The following is a 16,131-nucleotide window of genomic DNA, read 5'->3' as shown; positions in this document are numbered from 1 at the left end:
TTCTACTGTGTCTCTAGTTTCTATCTTATTGATCTCTGCTCTAATCTTGATTATTTCCCTTCTTGTGTTGGGGTTGGCTTAATTTATTGTTGATTATCCAGTTCTTTAAGGTGTAAAGATATCTGGTGTATTCTGGATTTTTCTGTGTGTGTGTGTGTGTGGTTTTTTTTTTTTTTTTTTGAGGGAGGTTTGAATGGCTATGTATTCCCCTTAGGATCGCCTTTGCTGTATCCCATAGGTTTGGGACTGAAGTGTCTTCATTCTCATTGGTTTCTATGAATTGTTTAGTACTAGAAGTCCTAGCAACAACAATCAGACAACAAAAAGAAATAAAAGGTATTCAAATTGGCAAAGGAAAAGTCAACCTCCCTCTCTTCGCAGATGACATGATACTTTACATGGAAAACCCAAAGGACTCCATCCCCAAACTACTAGAACTCATACAGCAATTCAGTAATGTGGCAGGATACAAAATCAATGTAGAGAAATCAGTTGCTTTCTTATACACTAACAATGAAAATATAGAAAGGGAAATTAGAGAATTGATTCCATTTATTATAGCATCAAGAACCGTAAGATACCTGGGAATAAACCTAACCAAAGAGGTAAAGGATCTATACTCAAGGAACTACAGAACACTCATGAAAGAAATTGTAGAAGACGTAAAAAGATGGAAGAGCATTCCATGCTCATGGATCAGAAGAATAAACATTGTTAAAATGTCTATACTGCCTAGAGCCTTCTATACTTTCAATGCCATCTTGACCAAAATTCCACCAGGATTTTTCAAAGAGCTGGAGCAAATAATCCTAAAATTTGTATGGAACCAGAAGAGACCCCAAGTTGCTAAGGAAATGTTGAAAAAACAAACAAACAAACCAAAACTGGGGGCATCATGTTGTCTGATTTCAAGCTTTACTACAAAGGTGTGATCACCAAGATAGCATGGTATTGGCACAAAAACAGACACATAGACCAGCGGAACAGAGTAGAGAGCCCAGATATGGATCCTCAACTCTATGGACAAATAATCTTCGACAAAACAGGAAAAAATATACAGTGGAAAAAAGACAGTCTCTTCAATAAATGGTGCTGGGAAAATTGGACAGCTATGTGTAGAAGAATGAAACTCGACCATTCTCTTACACCATACGCAAAAATAAACTCGAAATGGATAAAATACTTCAATGTGAGGCAGGTATCTATCAAAATCCTAGAGGAGAACATAGGCAGTAACCTCTTTGACATCGGCCACAGCAAGTTCTTTCAAGATATGTCTCCAAAGGCAAAGGAAACAAAAGTGAAAATGAACTTTTAGGACTTCATTAAGATCAAAAGCTTCTGCACAGCAAAGGAGAAAGTCAACAAAACAAAGAGGCAACCCACGGAATGGGAGAAGATAATTGCAAATGACACTACAGACAAAAGGCTGATATCCAAGATCTATAAAGAACTCCTCGAACACAGCACACACAAAACAGATAATCACATCAAAAAATGGGCAGAAGACATGAACAGACACTTCTCCAAAGAAGACATACGAATGGCTGACAGACACATGAAAAAGTATTCATCATCATTAGCAATCAGGGAGATTCAAATCAAAACCACATTGAGATACCACCTTACACTAGTTAGAATGGCCAGAATTAACAAGACAGTAAACAACAAGTGTTGGAGAAGATATGGAGAAAGGGCAACACTCTTACACTGCTGGTTGGAATGCAAGTTGGAAAACAGTGTGTAGGTTCCTTAAGAAATTAAAAATAGAGCTACCCTATTACCCTGCAATTGCACTACTGGGTATTTACCCCAAAGATACAGATGTAGTAAAAAGAAAGGCCATCTGTATCCCAGTGTTCATAGCAGCAATGGCCACAGTTGCCAAACTGTGGAAAGAACCAAGATGCCCTTCAATGGACAAATGGATAAAGAAGATATGGTCCATACATACAATAGAGTATTATGCCTCCATCAGAAAGGATGAATACCCAACTTTTGTATCAACATGGATGGGACTGGAAGAGATTATGCTGAGTGAAATAAGTCAGTAGAGAGCTTCAATTATCATATGGTTTCCTTACTTGTGGAGCATAAGGAATAACATGGAGGGCATTAGGAAATGGGGAGGAGAAGTGATTTGGGGGAAATCAGAGGGGGAGACAAGCCATGAGAGACTATGGACTCTGAAAAACTAACTGAGGGTTTTGGAGGGGAGGGGAATGGGGGGTTGGGTGAGCCTGGTGGTGGATATTATGGAGGGCATGTATTGCATGAAGCAATGGGTATGGTGCATAAACAATGAATTTTGGAACGCTGAAAAAAAATAAAAAAAAGTATTTGTTGAATGAATAATACTTAGATTGGGAAGAACAGGAAAAGAGGCCAGGAGAGGGCTAACAGACTGGGAGAAAATGAAGGGATGGAGACAAGGTGAGTATTTATAAGAATAAAGAGAGGTGTGGTGGGAGGTGGGTGAAAATAAGCTGAAGGATGAAAGGTTGTGGCCAGAGAGTGGGGATTTGATATTTAAGCTTCCAAGAGGGAACAGTTCTTTGTGATGATCAAGGGCATGGCCCTGAGTGTGTGGCTGAGGTAGAGGAGGAAGATGAGTGTAACTGAGAAGATCAAGGAATCCCCAGGCCAGGATGTGGTGTGGGTCATGCTCTCACAGGTGGACCTCTCCAAGGATGATGGTGAGGGAAAGTGTGGGGGCATCATGGGATCCTAGAGCCCCAAGGGTGGAAGAGGTGGTTTGGCCCAACTTCCCACCAAACAATAGCAAGAAATTGGCTTGGAGGGAGTGGTAAGGCCTTAATAATAAAGTGAGGCACAAAGGAGGAAGGAAGGAACAAGGGGCAGAGGTGGAAGGGTGTTACAGGTAAAGAGAAGGTCATTCTTCTAGAATAGGAAGCCTAGTCATTTTCTGAGTAGGAGAGTGACATGTTGAAAGTGGTATTTGCATAAGATCATGTTGGCAGCGATGTAGGAGTGGATGGGAGAGCATGGAGAGACTAGAGGCTCTGGGTAGGTCTTTGGGGGAGAAGTGAACCACGTCCAATTCCATGACCCACCACAGTTTGCCAGGTTGCCATGACCAGCATAATTTCTTCCCACGCAATGGGTCAGGCTGGCACATGCCCCTGCATCTCTGTATATAACATGCTCCCCTCTGTTGCTTTCAGTAGCTTCTGATGATCTTGCTTAGAATAAAGCTATAATGTTTGCTGAACAGACTGGTTCTTGCAAGTCTCTTTATCCTAACATGGGATACTGTCTGTCACTTCAAATTGGCTTCCTCGGGGAAGTCTTCCATGGCTAACATCCCACCACAGTTCCCAATTCCATCCCCTCTTGTAACTGCAGTATACATGTGGCTCCATCTGTGCATGTCTTGTGTTCTGAGTAAGAGTGTCAGACTGCTTCTTAGATATATAGAAGACATCTTCTCCTTCCTCTGAACTCCTTATTCTATGTTATAATAGATGCTCAATAAATGCTGGATAGACCTGCTTTTGTTTAAACTTTAGCTCTCATGCTGTCTTATATGCCTTGCAGTGAATATGCTACCCACACATCTTCGAGAACTGACTTGCCATCCCATGAGCTATTCCCATGGTGCTGTCTGTAGAGGCAAGGCATGGTGTTAGGTTCATGCAGATGCCAAGGTGTGAACAAATGTGTGTTCCAAGCCCAGTGTAAGCTCCTGCCAGAGGCAGGAGGAACTCTGTAAACTGTAGTACACTTGGGCTTGACTGCCTCCCTCCATCCACTCCCTCTCTCTCTTTATCCCCTCCCTTCCTTCCCTCCCTCTTTCCTTTTCTTTCTTCCTCCCTTCTACCACATGTAACTAGAAGCTACTCAAGTCCCTCACACAGGGTCAGATGGCAGTGGACTTGTGTCTGACACCCAGTCATGACTTCCTTTCCTTCTAGAGGAGATGCTACAGCAGCCAGGAGTGCTACAGCACTTCTAACTGCTCTGTAGGGAAGGCCTTCCCTATCCCCTCACTGTATTGTGTCCTTTTCCTTAGCCTGTGTTCACCAGAAACCACCAGATTCTGATCTCTCCTGTAGCTAGGATGGCGATTGCTATTAACACAAGTGTGGAGTTCTTAATGGAATCATCTGTCTTTTGTTTATTTTGAGGACAATGGAGCCTCTCTCCCCAGCCCCCCAAAGGGGTCAGACTTTCACCACAAGCATCCAAGGTGGGATGTGCGGGCATTTATGAGGGGTAATAGAATTTAGGAGTTCAAGGGAGGTTCAAGGCCTTCTGATCAGTTAGGTCCTTTCACCCACCTGTGGGCTACCTGGTTGCATTTCCTGTACACTTAAAATGGGCCTGATACACAGGTGGCATTTTTAGCAGAGAGGGAAGCCATCCAACACAAATAGCAGCTAATTTAACAATTTGTTTCTTAAAACCCTATCCTGAGCTCACAGTTACAGGGCTTTGTCCTGAGCTTGGGGTAAGAGATGGATTGGATGGGAGAGTGTCTTAAGGGACAAGGCTTTCTTGTCCAGTGTGATGATAGAGGTGGGACACACATAGGAACCCACATAGAGGGGCAGTACCAGAAGTAGGAAAAACTGGGCAGCCATTCATTCTACAAAACCTGTGAGCCCATGATGGACTAGGCACTGTGCTGGGCGATGGGGGTACTGTTGGACCAGACAGATAAGACCCAGCTCTCATGGTGCCTATTGTCAAAGGGACAGGGCTACAGCCTTCATGCAGGGAAAAGGAAGGAAGGGAATGCAGACATTAGGAACCACAAGAGCCTGAAAGGGGGAAGGCTTCCTGGAAGGGGGATCGAGGAGGCATATTTGAAAGAGGAAGAGACCTGGTGTGGGAGTGAAATAGGGGATGTGGGTCCATCTGGGCAGCAAGTTGGACAGGAGCAATAACACCGTGCAGGGAGCCAGGGGAGACAGAAAGGGACATTAGAATTCTCTTGGTCACCCCAATGGTGAACAGTGCTAAGGCTCAGATGAATGTCTCTAGTATCTAGTCCACTTGCTTAGGCCTCTGGGTCAGTCTGGAACATTCTCTCTTGACACCTGCCCCTCTGTGACTGGGACACCAGAGGAGCTGCTTGTGTCACAGAGACAGGGACAAACCAACGGAGGCTTCCTGGTGAGTTCCATGGATACACACTGTGAGATATGGAGGAGCTACAGGTAGGAGGGAGCTTACTCGCCACTCTGTCTCTCCTAAACACAGGAATCTGCGTGGGCGCCTCATTCATTCTGGGAGGCAGACAGCTTAGCGACATGAGAGGACGCACAGGGTTTTGGGGGAATGAAAAAGCCACAGAGTCACCTAATTGAACCTGCTGCCTCCTGAGAAGCTGGTGCCTGGGGCCCTGAGGCTGGGCCATGCCTGGCAGGAACCAACCTCATTCATCAAGGGAGGGCCCTGGTTTGGTAGTACACAAATTCAGCGCAAGGCTAATTACAGGAAAGACTTGAAATGGAGACTCTGGGATTACAGCGAAGGAAATTGGTGTGGGGATTAGTTGTAGCCAGCGAATGAAACCCTGGAAATGAACCATTTCTTTGGAGCCTATAAAAGGGGCCACCTGTTTCCCTGCACCAGAAGGTGCCTTTTCCTCAGAGGCTTCTGACCCAGGACATCTTCCTGTGCCCAGAGAAAATGATAAGCCAGCAGTCCAGCAGGCTGTCCCAGGCCACCAAGGGCTTTAGGGGCTGCTCTGCTGTTGTGGTGTTTGGCCAGAGCTGTATCAGCCCCACTAAGTCCCAGTCAGCCTCATGCTCTGGAGGAGGCAGGACCTCCTGTGTCATGGTAGGGGGTACCTTTGGCAGCCGGAGCCTGTACCATCTTTGGGGGAGCAAGAAGGTCTTGCTCAGTGTGGCCAGAGGGGCTGTCCAGACTGGGAGCTCAGCAGGGGTTGCACAGGTGCCTTTGGAGGGAGTCTATGTGGGGCTGGAGGAAGGGGCACGAGAGGTAGCTCTGGAAGAGGCTCCATTAACAATGGAGGAAGACCTGGTGGTTTGGGAAGCATTCCTGGAGGAGCTTCGGGCCTTGGGGGCTCAGGGAGCTTTCCCCTCAGTATCCAGGAAGTGACCATCAACCAGAGCCTCCTTCAGCCCCAGAACATGGGGACTGACCTCAGATCAGGGAGATGAAGACCCAAGAGAAGCAGCAGATCAAGACTCTCAGTGACAAGTTTGTCTCTTTCATCGACAAGGTGAGGGCTCATGGTAGGGAGGGGGGCCTGGAAACATGAGGCGTAGGTTGGGACCGTGGGTCTGCCCATGAACCAGAGACTGTGTAGGCCATGACCTCTGCTTCCTGGTTGACCACAGGTGCGGTTCCTGGAGCAGGAGAACGAGGTACTGGAGACCATCTCCAGGACCAGTGCCCATGACCTGCAGCCTTTCTTTGAGTCTCATACCAGCTGCCTCCAGGTCTACCTGGATAGGCTGCTGAGGGAGCGGGGTCAGCTGGATGGGGAACTGAGCACAATGCAAACACTTGTGGAGGAGTATAAGAGGAAGCGAGTGATGGAGGTGCTGGGGAAGCAGCCACTGGGTCTAGGTGATTGTGGTGCAGGTCAGGAGGTGTGGAGGCTTTTTGGCTGGGAAGTTGTTTGTGCATGTCCTCAAGGAATCTGTAGGCCGCAGGATGGGGTGTCAGGATGCAGGTCTGATGAAGGAGGATCTGCTCTCTTTTGATATTTGTGTTGGTGCCAAGGAGAATAAGATGTATGTCAGAGTGTGGGCTTCAAGGGGGCCCCCTTTAGACAGAGATAGATATCAGGCACTTTGGCACTAACAACAGTGGTTTTTTTTTTTTTTACACAAACTGAGATCACAAGTAGGCAGAGAGGCAGGCAGAGAGGACAGGTGGGTGGAAGCAGGCTCCCTGCTGAGCAGAGAGCGCGATGTGGGGCTCGATTCCAGGAACCTGGGCTCATGACCTGAGCCAAAGGCAGAGGCTTTAACCCACTGAGTCACCCAGCTGCCCCGACAACAGTGGGTCTTATACTGTGCTGCTTACCGGAATCACTTTGGAAGCTTTATAAATTCTGTATGTCCAGGTTGCACACATGACTCATTGAATCAGAATTTCTAGGCATGGGATCCAGGCACTGGTAGCTTTTATAGAGCCTCAGGTGATTCCAACATACTGCCAAGAGTGAGGACTAGTTAGAGAATGCGTTTGTGCTGGGTGATGAGGGAGATTCAAGGGGATGCAGGACACAGATGGAGAAGGGAACAGCTGGGAGCTTCGGGTATAGGTGGGAGGTGGCCTTGGGAGTGACCACAGGTTTTTTGTTCATGAGGACTAGCCTGAGTCCTTGCAGTAGAGAATCCAGAGACCTGCATCAATGTGTTGCCCAAGGACACCAGGGTTTATGTACCAATTCTGTCACTTGTTTTATCTTCTATTTCCAATATTATGGAATGTCAGAAATGGAGTGCTAGTGTGCTCTTAAAGGCCCTACCATTTTAATAAAGCATGCCACTCAACTGGCTTTAGTTTGGTCTTATCCAAGGAATAGTCACCTGCATCTCTGCCCTAGGTTACATACCACCCTCTGGAATAAAGACCTTTCTCTGGGCACATGGGCACATACACTTGGCTCAGTCACCCTCGAACATGACCTCTCTCCTTTCTTGTAGGTACAATGATGAGCTTAATAAGCGCTCAGAGGCTGAGAATGACTTCATGATTCTGAAGAAGGTGAGCAGGCCAGTGGTGAAGAACAAGCTGTCACAGGGTCCTCCCATGCACAAAGGAAGTTGGGGGGGGGGAATGGTGGCATCTTCCCAGGGATGTGAGACTGGCTAGCACTTTGTCCAGAGCAGAATTCCAAATGTTGTCCTGTTGTTGATGGCCAGAACAACTCCAGCCTTGCATCTGAGCCTATGCCCTGAGGGCTTTCTGTTTTTTTGTGTGTTTGCGTGGGTTTTTTTGTTGTTTTTGTTTTCTGTAGTTAGGATATCTCTCAAGTGTGTTTGGCTCAACAGTTGCAAAACTGCTTTGAGCCATTCCTTACACATTATAGTTAACTGCAACTCTTAAGAACTACCACCCTAACTATCCAAGCTACAAAAATGGATAGTGGTGATTTTTTTCTAACACTGAGCTCAATTATCAATACTCTCTACTACAAGTGTAAGGTCTGGTTTAAATGATTTTTGGTCCCTCAACTATGTAAACATGATAACCAATGTTATTAAATTCAGTGGTAACTAATGAGAATAATACTGAAGCTAAGAAGGCTAATTCTCTATTTTTTTTACTTTCTTTTTTTATTTTTAAGATTTTATTTATTTATTTGACAGAGAGAGAGATCATAAGTTGGCAGAGAGGCAGGCAGAGAGAGCAGGGGAAGCAGGCTCCCTGCTGAGCAGAGAGACTGATGCGGGGCTCGATCCCAGGACCCTGAGATCATAAACTGAGCCAAAGACTGAGGCTTAAACCACTGAGCCACCCAGGTGCCCCTGTTTTTTACTTTCAGGATGTGGATACTTCCTACATGACCAAAGTGGACTTGGAAATAAAAATGGAGAGCCTGACCAGTGAAGTCAGCTTTCTGAGAGCCCTCTTTGAAGCTGTAAGGACCTTCATACTGTCCTGTAGGGTGGAAGCCATGACACAGGGTCTCAAATCTTGCTTGATTCTGGGGATTCAGCTTCCTCTGTGAAATCTATTTGGCAGCAGGCATTTGCAGTCTTTCCCATCTTTATCCCTATTTCTTCTTCATTTCTTCAATTTTACACCTCCTTAATCATATTGCTTATGTCCTCCCTTTTCTCCCTCCCATGGCTCCAGACTTTCAGAATCTGCAGTCCATGCCTTTAGAATCCGCATGTACATAGGCTCTCAAGGGAAATCTGTAAAAGGAGAGTTAAGGGCAATCCCTCACTGCCTGCTGGGAATTTTATTACTGCCTGGTTTCTGGATCACTGTCTTGTCCTTTTCCTTTCCCTCCAATAAGATTTAATTTTCTTGACCCCACAACATTCCAGAGCCAATGCTTGGAAGGTTTAGGGCATCCTAGAGAGATGATGACACTGCCCAATGGTGTGTTCCTGTGTGCATGTAGGAATACAACCAGGTCCTGTCAGAATCCAGTGATATGTCCATCATCCTGTCCATGGACAACAACCGGCATCTGGACCTGGATAGCATCATCACTGAGGTCAAGGGCCAGTATGAAGAGATCACCTAGAGGATCAAGGCTGAGGCTGAGGGGCTATACCAGGTCAAGGTAAATAGGAGTCCCTGCAACAGTCTAGACTAACAAGATTTATCCAGGGCTCCTGCTCCTTCACCTCCAGCCCTTCTTGGCAACATCCCAGATAATGCAGTTTGTTCAGTGGAAACCCACCAAAATATCTTTTACAAATACCTATGACTTGCAATGTTTTCCTTTCTACTGCCTGATATCTTTTTTTTCCAATTTATTTATTTTCAGAAAAACAGTATTCATTATTTTTTCACCACAACCCAGTGCTCCATGCAAGCTGTGCCCTCTATAATACTGCCTGATATCTTTAAGAGCAACTTTGATTTTTAGTTAAGTGATCCTTTCCATTCTAAATGCCTGGTGGACTTCTGTGTAATATTAGGACTTTCTGGATTGACTGCACTTCTATTCTCTTTCTCATACACATGTATTTGAGGGTTAGGAATAATTTCTTCCTATCTGCTCCTTAACTTCCAGCTTGGGGAGCTGCAGACTATAGCCAACATATATGGTGATGACTTGAGGAGCACCAAGAATGAGATTGCAGAGCTCAACAAGATGGTCCAGAGGCTGCGGACCAAGATCGAGAGCATCAAGATGCAGGTGGGTGTGACTCCCCAAAGCCTGGGATTATAACTGTGATAAAAATCGTGCTCTGAGATGCCAGTGGGGCACCTGAACCTAGTAGGGTGGAAAGTCTTTCGGGTCCTTATTGGAAGCTACAATGGAGCTTCCCAGGTAATACCATACAGAGTGATGGCTTCATGTATGTTACTTTTATTCCTACCTATCATCTTCAAGATAGAATTGATCTTCCCTCATTTCATTTGTTGTGGCCCCAAGGCTCCATGAAATATGTGGGACTGAGTTTCTGGGGTTTCATACCATAGATTATACCCCTTTAAGAGATTGGGAAGCAGGTGATCAATATCTCTGGGATCTCTGGGTAAGGATTCAATTGACCATTGGAATTTCCTAGCATCATGTAGCTCCATGGATATGAGTGATATGGGCAGAAGGAGTTAGCACGGTCACCTGCCATGTGCCCAGGTGATTTTAGAGATTCAATCCTTCTCTTCTCTCTCCTCCTTCAGAATCCTAACCTGCAGGCAACAATTGCTGACACTGAACAACAGGGTTAATGACGCTCAAAGATGCCCAGGCCAGGTTGGCAGAGCTCAAGAAGGCCCTGCAGCAGGCCTAGGAAAACTTGGCCTATCTCCTGCATGACTACCAGGAGCTGATAAACATCAAGTTGGCATTAGATTTGGAGATCGCCACCTACCAGAAGATGTTGGATGGCGAGGAGTGCAGGTGGGTAGGGACTCTGGCTAGGGCAAGGAGGACAATTTGAGAATCAAGTTTCAAATGATTTTATGGTCATTGGTTAGACACAGTGGCAGAGGACAAAATAGGGTCTCCACAAATGCTTGAATAACTGAATTATACTGTCTAGCACTCACCCCTTTGGGCTGAGGAATACCATCTTTGTTAGAGCTGAATACTTAAAGCTTCCTAACAGGCATATAGTACACCCCAAAGGCCAATGCCAGCCAATCCTGATATGGAGAATACAGATAGATACTAGGTTGTCCTAGCAGCCTGCTCCTCCTATTCTCGAAACTGGTTTCCACTTACCTCCACACCAGTCACTCTTTGCCTCTCCATCTCTGGCACAGATAAGAGCTGTGTCACTTTTGGTTTAGGTCAGACACTGTGCTAGACATTCTTTGCGGCTTAATTCACTCTTCTCAACACACTGAAAAAGAAGTATATTATTCCAGTTTTGCCAGTGAAGGAACCAAGACCAAGGTGATGGCAGAGTCAAGTATCTAGAGACACTTTATATCTCTGTTTCTCTGCATCCCCATCCTAGAACCTCAGGGAATCCCTTCTCATGCCTAACTTCAGTCCCTGAGGCTGCAGCTTGTAATATTGTACTCTGGCATCACAGAGGATAACTCTGAACAGAGATGCTGAGAGGAGTCCCCATGAGTTTTCCATAATATTTACTTTATTTTCCTAAACAGGATGTCTGGGGAGTGTCAGAGCCCAGTGTGCATCCGTGAGTATCTTATGCATTCCATTTCTAGTGTTTGACATGATTTCTCATGATTTTGCTTTAGCTCTTCAGAAAAATTGCTTTTTCTATAGCCTGACTGCCAGAGTAAAAGAAAGGGAGGGGCAAAGGGAGATCCATATTTGGGTAGGACTTATCAAATGTCCTGTGCATCCATCAATAGATGAATGGATCAAGAAGATGTGGTATATATACACAATGGAATACTATGCAGCCATCAAAAGAAACGAAATCTTGCCGTTTGCGACAACATGGATGGAACTAGAGCGTATCATGCTTAGCGAAATAAGTCAAGCGGAGAAAGACAACTATCATATGATCTCCCTGATATGAGGAAGTAGTGATGCAACATGGGGGCTTAAGTGGTAGGAGAAGAATCCATGAAACAAGATGGGATAGGGAGGGAGACAAACCATAAGTGACTCTTAATCTCACGAAACAAACTGTGGGTTGCTGGGGGGAGGGGGTTGGGAGAAGGGGGGAAGGTTATGGACATTGGGGAGGGTATGTGCTTTTGGGTAAATTGGAAGGGGAGATGAACCATGAGAGACTATGGACTCTGAAAAACAGTCTGAGGGGTTTGAAGTGGCGGGGGGGTGGGAGGTTGGGGTACCAGGTGGTGGGTATTATAGAGGGCACAGCTTGCATGGAGCACTGGGTGTGGTGAAAAAATAATGAATACTGTTTTTCTGAAAATAAATAAATTGGGGAAAAAAAAAAAAAGGGACGCCTGGGTGGCTCAGTTGGTTAAGCAGCTGCCTTCGGCTCAGGTCATGATCCCAGCGTCCTGGGATCGAGTCCCACATCGGGCTCCTTGCTTGGCAGGGAGCCTGCTTCTCCCTCTGCCTTTGCCTGCCATTCTGTCTGCCTGTGCTTGCTCTCTCTCCCTCTCTCTCTCTAATAAATAAATAAATAAATAAAATCTTTAAAAAAAAAGAATACAAGCTTCAATAAAGCAGAGGGTAGAATAAAAAATAAAATAAAATAGAGGGAAAAAAAAGATCAAGTAAACATTTGTTTCAAAGCTCAACTTTAAAAAAGACCCAGACCTTGTCCATTTTGTTTTGTTGCCTTTAAAACCAAGAGCAACAAAATAGTCTCAAAGCATTTATGGATAATAAAACTTCCATAATTTAGCATGTTTACATTTTTGTCTCAGCTTCTGGGGAATATTTTTCATTAGATTATTAGAATATTTGCTTCCTTTTTAAAAACATGGATTATTTATATTATTATTTTTAGAGAGAGAGTGTGGGGGAAAGGTTGGAGGGAAGGTATAGAGGGAGAGGGAGATAGAGAGAATCTCAAGGAGACTAAATGCTCAGTGCCAAGCTCAGCCCAGGGCTTGATCTCACGACCCTGAGATCATGACCCGAGCTGAAATTAAGAGTTAAACGCTTAACTGACTGAGTCATCCAGATGTCCCTGTTATTATTATTTTTTTAAATTTAACCCTCTTATTATTGGGACAAGAGGAAAATAAAAATAAAGGAAATTGAGAAAATAGTCTTCTCTTGATTAGAACTAGGCTCATGATGAGCAATTTGGAAATGGACACTCACGGAGGAAGAGAGTGATTTCAAATATTAGCTGTTAGTATTGTAGTAATAAAAATAATATCTGCTTCTCAGAGATGTTTCCAAGAATACATGAAATAATATACATGAAAGTGTTTAATAAAATGAAAATATTCATAGAGATTTTTTCTTAAATTTTTATTTATTTTTAAAATTTCTTTTCAATGTTCCAGAATTCATTGATTATGCACCACACCCAGTGCTCCATGCAATAATACCCACCACCAGGCTCACCCAACCTCCCTCCCCCCTCCCCTCCAAAACCCTCAGTTTGTTTTTCAGAGTCCATAGTCTCTCATGGTTTGTCTCCCGCTCTTATTTCCCCCAAGTCCGTGCTCCTCTCCATCTCCCCATGTCCTCTGTGTTATTCCTTATGCTCCACAAATAAGTGAAACCAAATGATAATTGACTCTCTCTGCTTGACTTATTTCACTCAGCATAATCTTCACCAGTTCCATCCAAGTTCATACAAAAGTTGGGTATTCATCCTTTCTGATGGAGGCATTATACTTCATAACATATACCATTTTTTTTAGATTATATTTATTTATTTGACAGAGACAGTGAGAGAGGGAACACAAACAGGGGGAATAGGAGAGGGAGAAGCAGGTCTCCCCACCAAGCAGGAAGTCCAATGTAGGGCTCAATCCCAAGACTCTGGAATCGTGACCCAAGCCGAAGGCAGACACCTAATGATGGAGCTACCCAGGTGCCCCCTCATATTCATATTCATTCATGTGTGCAAATTTTGATTAACAACTAGGTTATAAGCTCTTTAAAGAGAGGGACTACATAGTATATATATTGTTTGTATGTTATGTAATACTGGACAGGAAGTGTTTACTTGTTGACTGGTGGACTGCTTAAATAATATAATGCATGCCAGAGCTCAGCACAGCTCTCAGAACAAGATAAGTACTCAATAAATTGGAGATATTACCATTATTACTTCAAGCGTTACCACTATTAATTAATTTATGAAGATTCAGACTCTCAAGGATAGAAATGACTTCGGAGGCCCTGAAAAGGATTCCCCACTTAGACATTGAAGTCTTCTCTAAAACACTATTCCACAATTAGCAGCCCACCTTTCTGTGGAAGGTAATACCTCTCTTTCACAGAGGATGCTCAGGTGAGTCCTACCTTTAAATTCCACTCATTGGTCCAAGTTTTTTCCCTCTGTGGCCATAGGGAACAACCCTAAGTCCTCTTATGCATGGCAGTCTACAAATATTTGAGGATGGTTTCCCCCTTCATTGGATTCCTTCTCCAGGTGGAATATTTCCATTTCCTACTCTGCTTTGGGATGCTGTACCATAGACATCCCATCCTCTGGATGCCTGAAACCCAACCCAGACTTCCAAGAGTGGCCTGACTAGCCTAGGAAAAGAGTGGGCATGGGGCTTCCTGTTGTATATCCTTCAACCCTGTAGGTGAGTTTGGCATCTCCTTCCTGCTGCTGACTCATCCTGAGCTGGTGCCATTTTATACAAGCCATTAGGAATTTGTGTTTCCCCATGCTGAACCATACTGCTGCTTTGCTTGAATGCACCTGTAGGATTTTATTTTACATTAATCTCTGTTAAATCTTCCTTGTTAGATTTGGCTCAAGCTCTAAACCACCAAATTATTTCTGGATTGTGATCACGCCATCCAACTTCTTATTACTCTGACCATGTTCGGGCTAGTTGTTAATGGGAGTTATATGCACAACTGTCCTTGCTTGAGTGTACTGGAAAGAAAAACTACTATAAAGGAAAAATGACTTATTTATAACAGAAGAGGAAGTTGTTCTATTTAATCTTAAGTAGCTTTTTAAAAACCTCTTTATTATAGAAAATTTCAAATAAATATAAAAATAGAGAGACTAGTACAATGAATGCTTGCTTCTGTATCCATCACCCAGGTTGACAATTAACTCATTATCCTGTTTCATTTCTATTCTCCCCACTCCCTTTAACCTTCCAGATTATGCTGAAGCAAGTCCCAAACAGCATACTATTTTATTCATATATATAATATGTAAGTTCCTCTGAAGGATAAGGACTCTTTAAATAAGATAACCATATTAACATTATCACCCTTAACAAGATAAACATTAATTCTTTGATATGATTTAAAAAATCCAGTCCAGTGTGTCATCTCTATTCAAATAAAAATTAAAAAAAACTCTGGTTGAGGTTCACAGTTCCTGTAATGTCTTGTGAATGTTTTCCTTAAAATCACTTGTTTGAATCAGGGCCTAAATCATCTTCATGCATTGCAATTGGTTCAGATCCCCCTTTTTATTCCTTGTAATTTATCTCTTGAAGAAACTTGGCCATTTGTTTTGTGGATTTAGTGTCCTACTAAGTTAGTGGCCCCCCACCTCCACCCCTCTGCTGTGCTATTGTTTAACATGTTCCTTTTTCCATTGTCTCTATTTTTAATGATCATATATTGGGTGTACTATTCTATAAATTTTAATACAATTACTCATGTATAGATTTGTGAAGCCACCGCCACAACAAGAGGGGAGAGAACAGTTTTATCACCCCCCCTCCAATTCCTTCATGTTACTTTTGTATAGTGACACACTCCCTCCACCTCTAACCAGGGGCAACTACTGATTTGTCCTCCATCACAATAGTTCAGTCTTTCTGAGAATCTCATACCATCAAATCACACAGTGGGTAACCTTTTGATATTGACTTCTTTCCCTCAGCATAATGCCTTTGAGATTTATCCAATTTGTTGTAGCAACAGTTTGCTTCTTTTTATTGCCACGAGTACTGCATCGAATTGATGTACTATGGTTTGTTTTTCTCCTCTCTTCTTGAAGGACACTTGAGTTGTCACCAATTTTTGTGATTATTAATGGAGATGCTATAAGCATTCATGTACATGTCTTCATGTGAATGTAAGCTTTTATTTCTCTAGAGTAAATACCCAGCAGTGGGATTTTTGGTCATATGTTGTATCTTTAATTTTATAAAAAAATTGCTAAATTGTTTTTAAGAGTGGTTGTGCCATTTTGCATTGTATGAGAATTGCAGTTAAATTGCATCTACCAGAGCAAGTTGTCAGTATTTTTAAACTTTAGCTATTCTAAGACATATGTAGTGGTGTGGCTCTTTGCTTTGAAGAATTTATTGATTCTTTGCTTTTTAAAGTTGAGATCCTCTCCCTCCCTTTCTCCCCATGGAAATCTGGAGAGGGTGAGACAAACAGGCCTTTGTTATGTTGCATGCAAAATTAGAGGGATTTTG

At 43.6% G+C, this 16,131-nt stretch overlaps 1 pseudogene; it reads left to right on the top strand.

Annotated features, from left to right (window-relative positions):
• The first annotated feature begins 2,608 nt into the window (after positions 1-2,608).
• Positions 2,609-14,384, top strand: LOC122890965 (annotated as a pseudogene).
• Positions 14,385-16,131: the final 1,747 nt, after the last annotated feature.

This window comes from Neovison vison, chromosome 12 (genome assembly GCF_020171115.1).
Source record: "Neovison vison isolate M4711 chromosome 12, ASM_NN_V1, whole genome shotgun sequence".
NCBI classification, from domain to species: Eukaryota; Metazoa; Chordata; class Mammalia; order Carnivora; family Mustelidae; genus Neogale; species Neogale vison.
The sequence above is the reverse complement of the archived record's forward strand: the minus strand, read 5'-3'. Positions and strand labels throughout refer to the sequence as shown.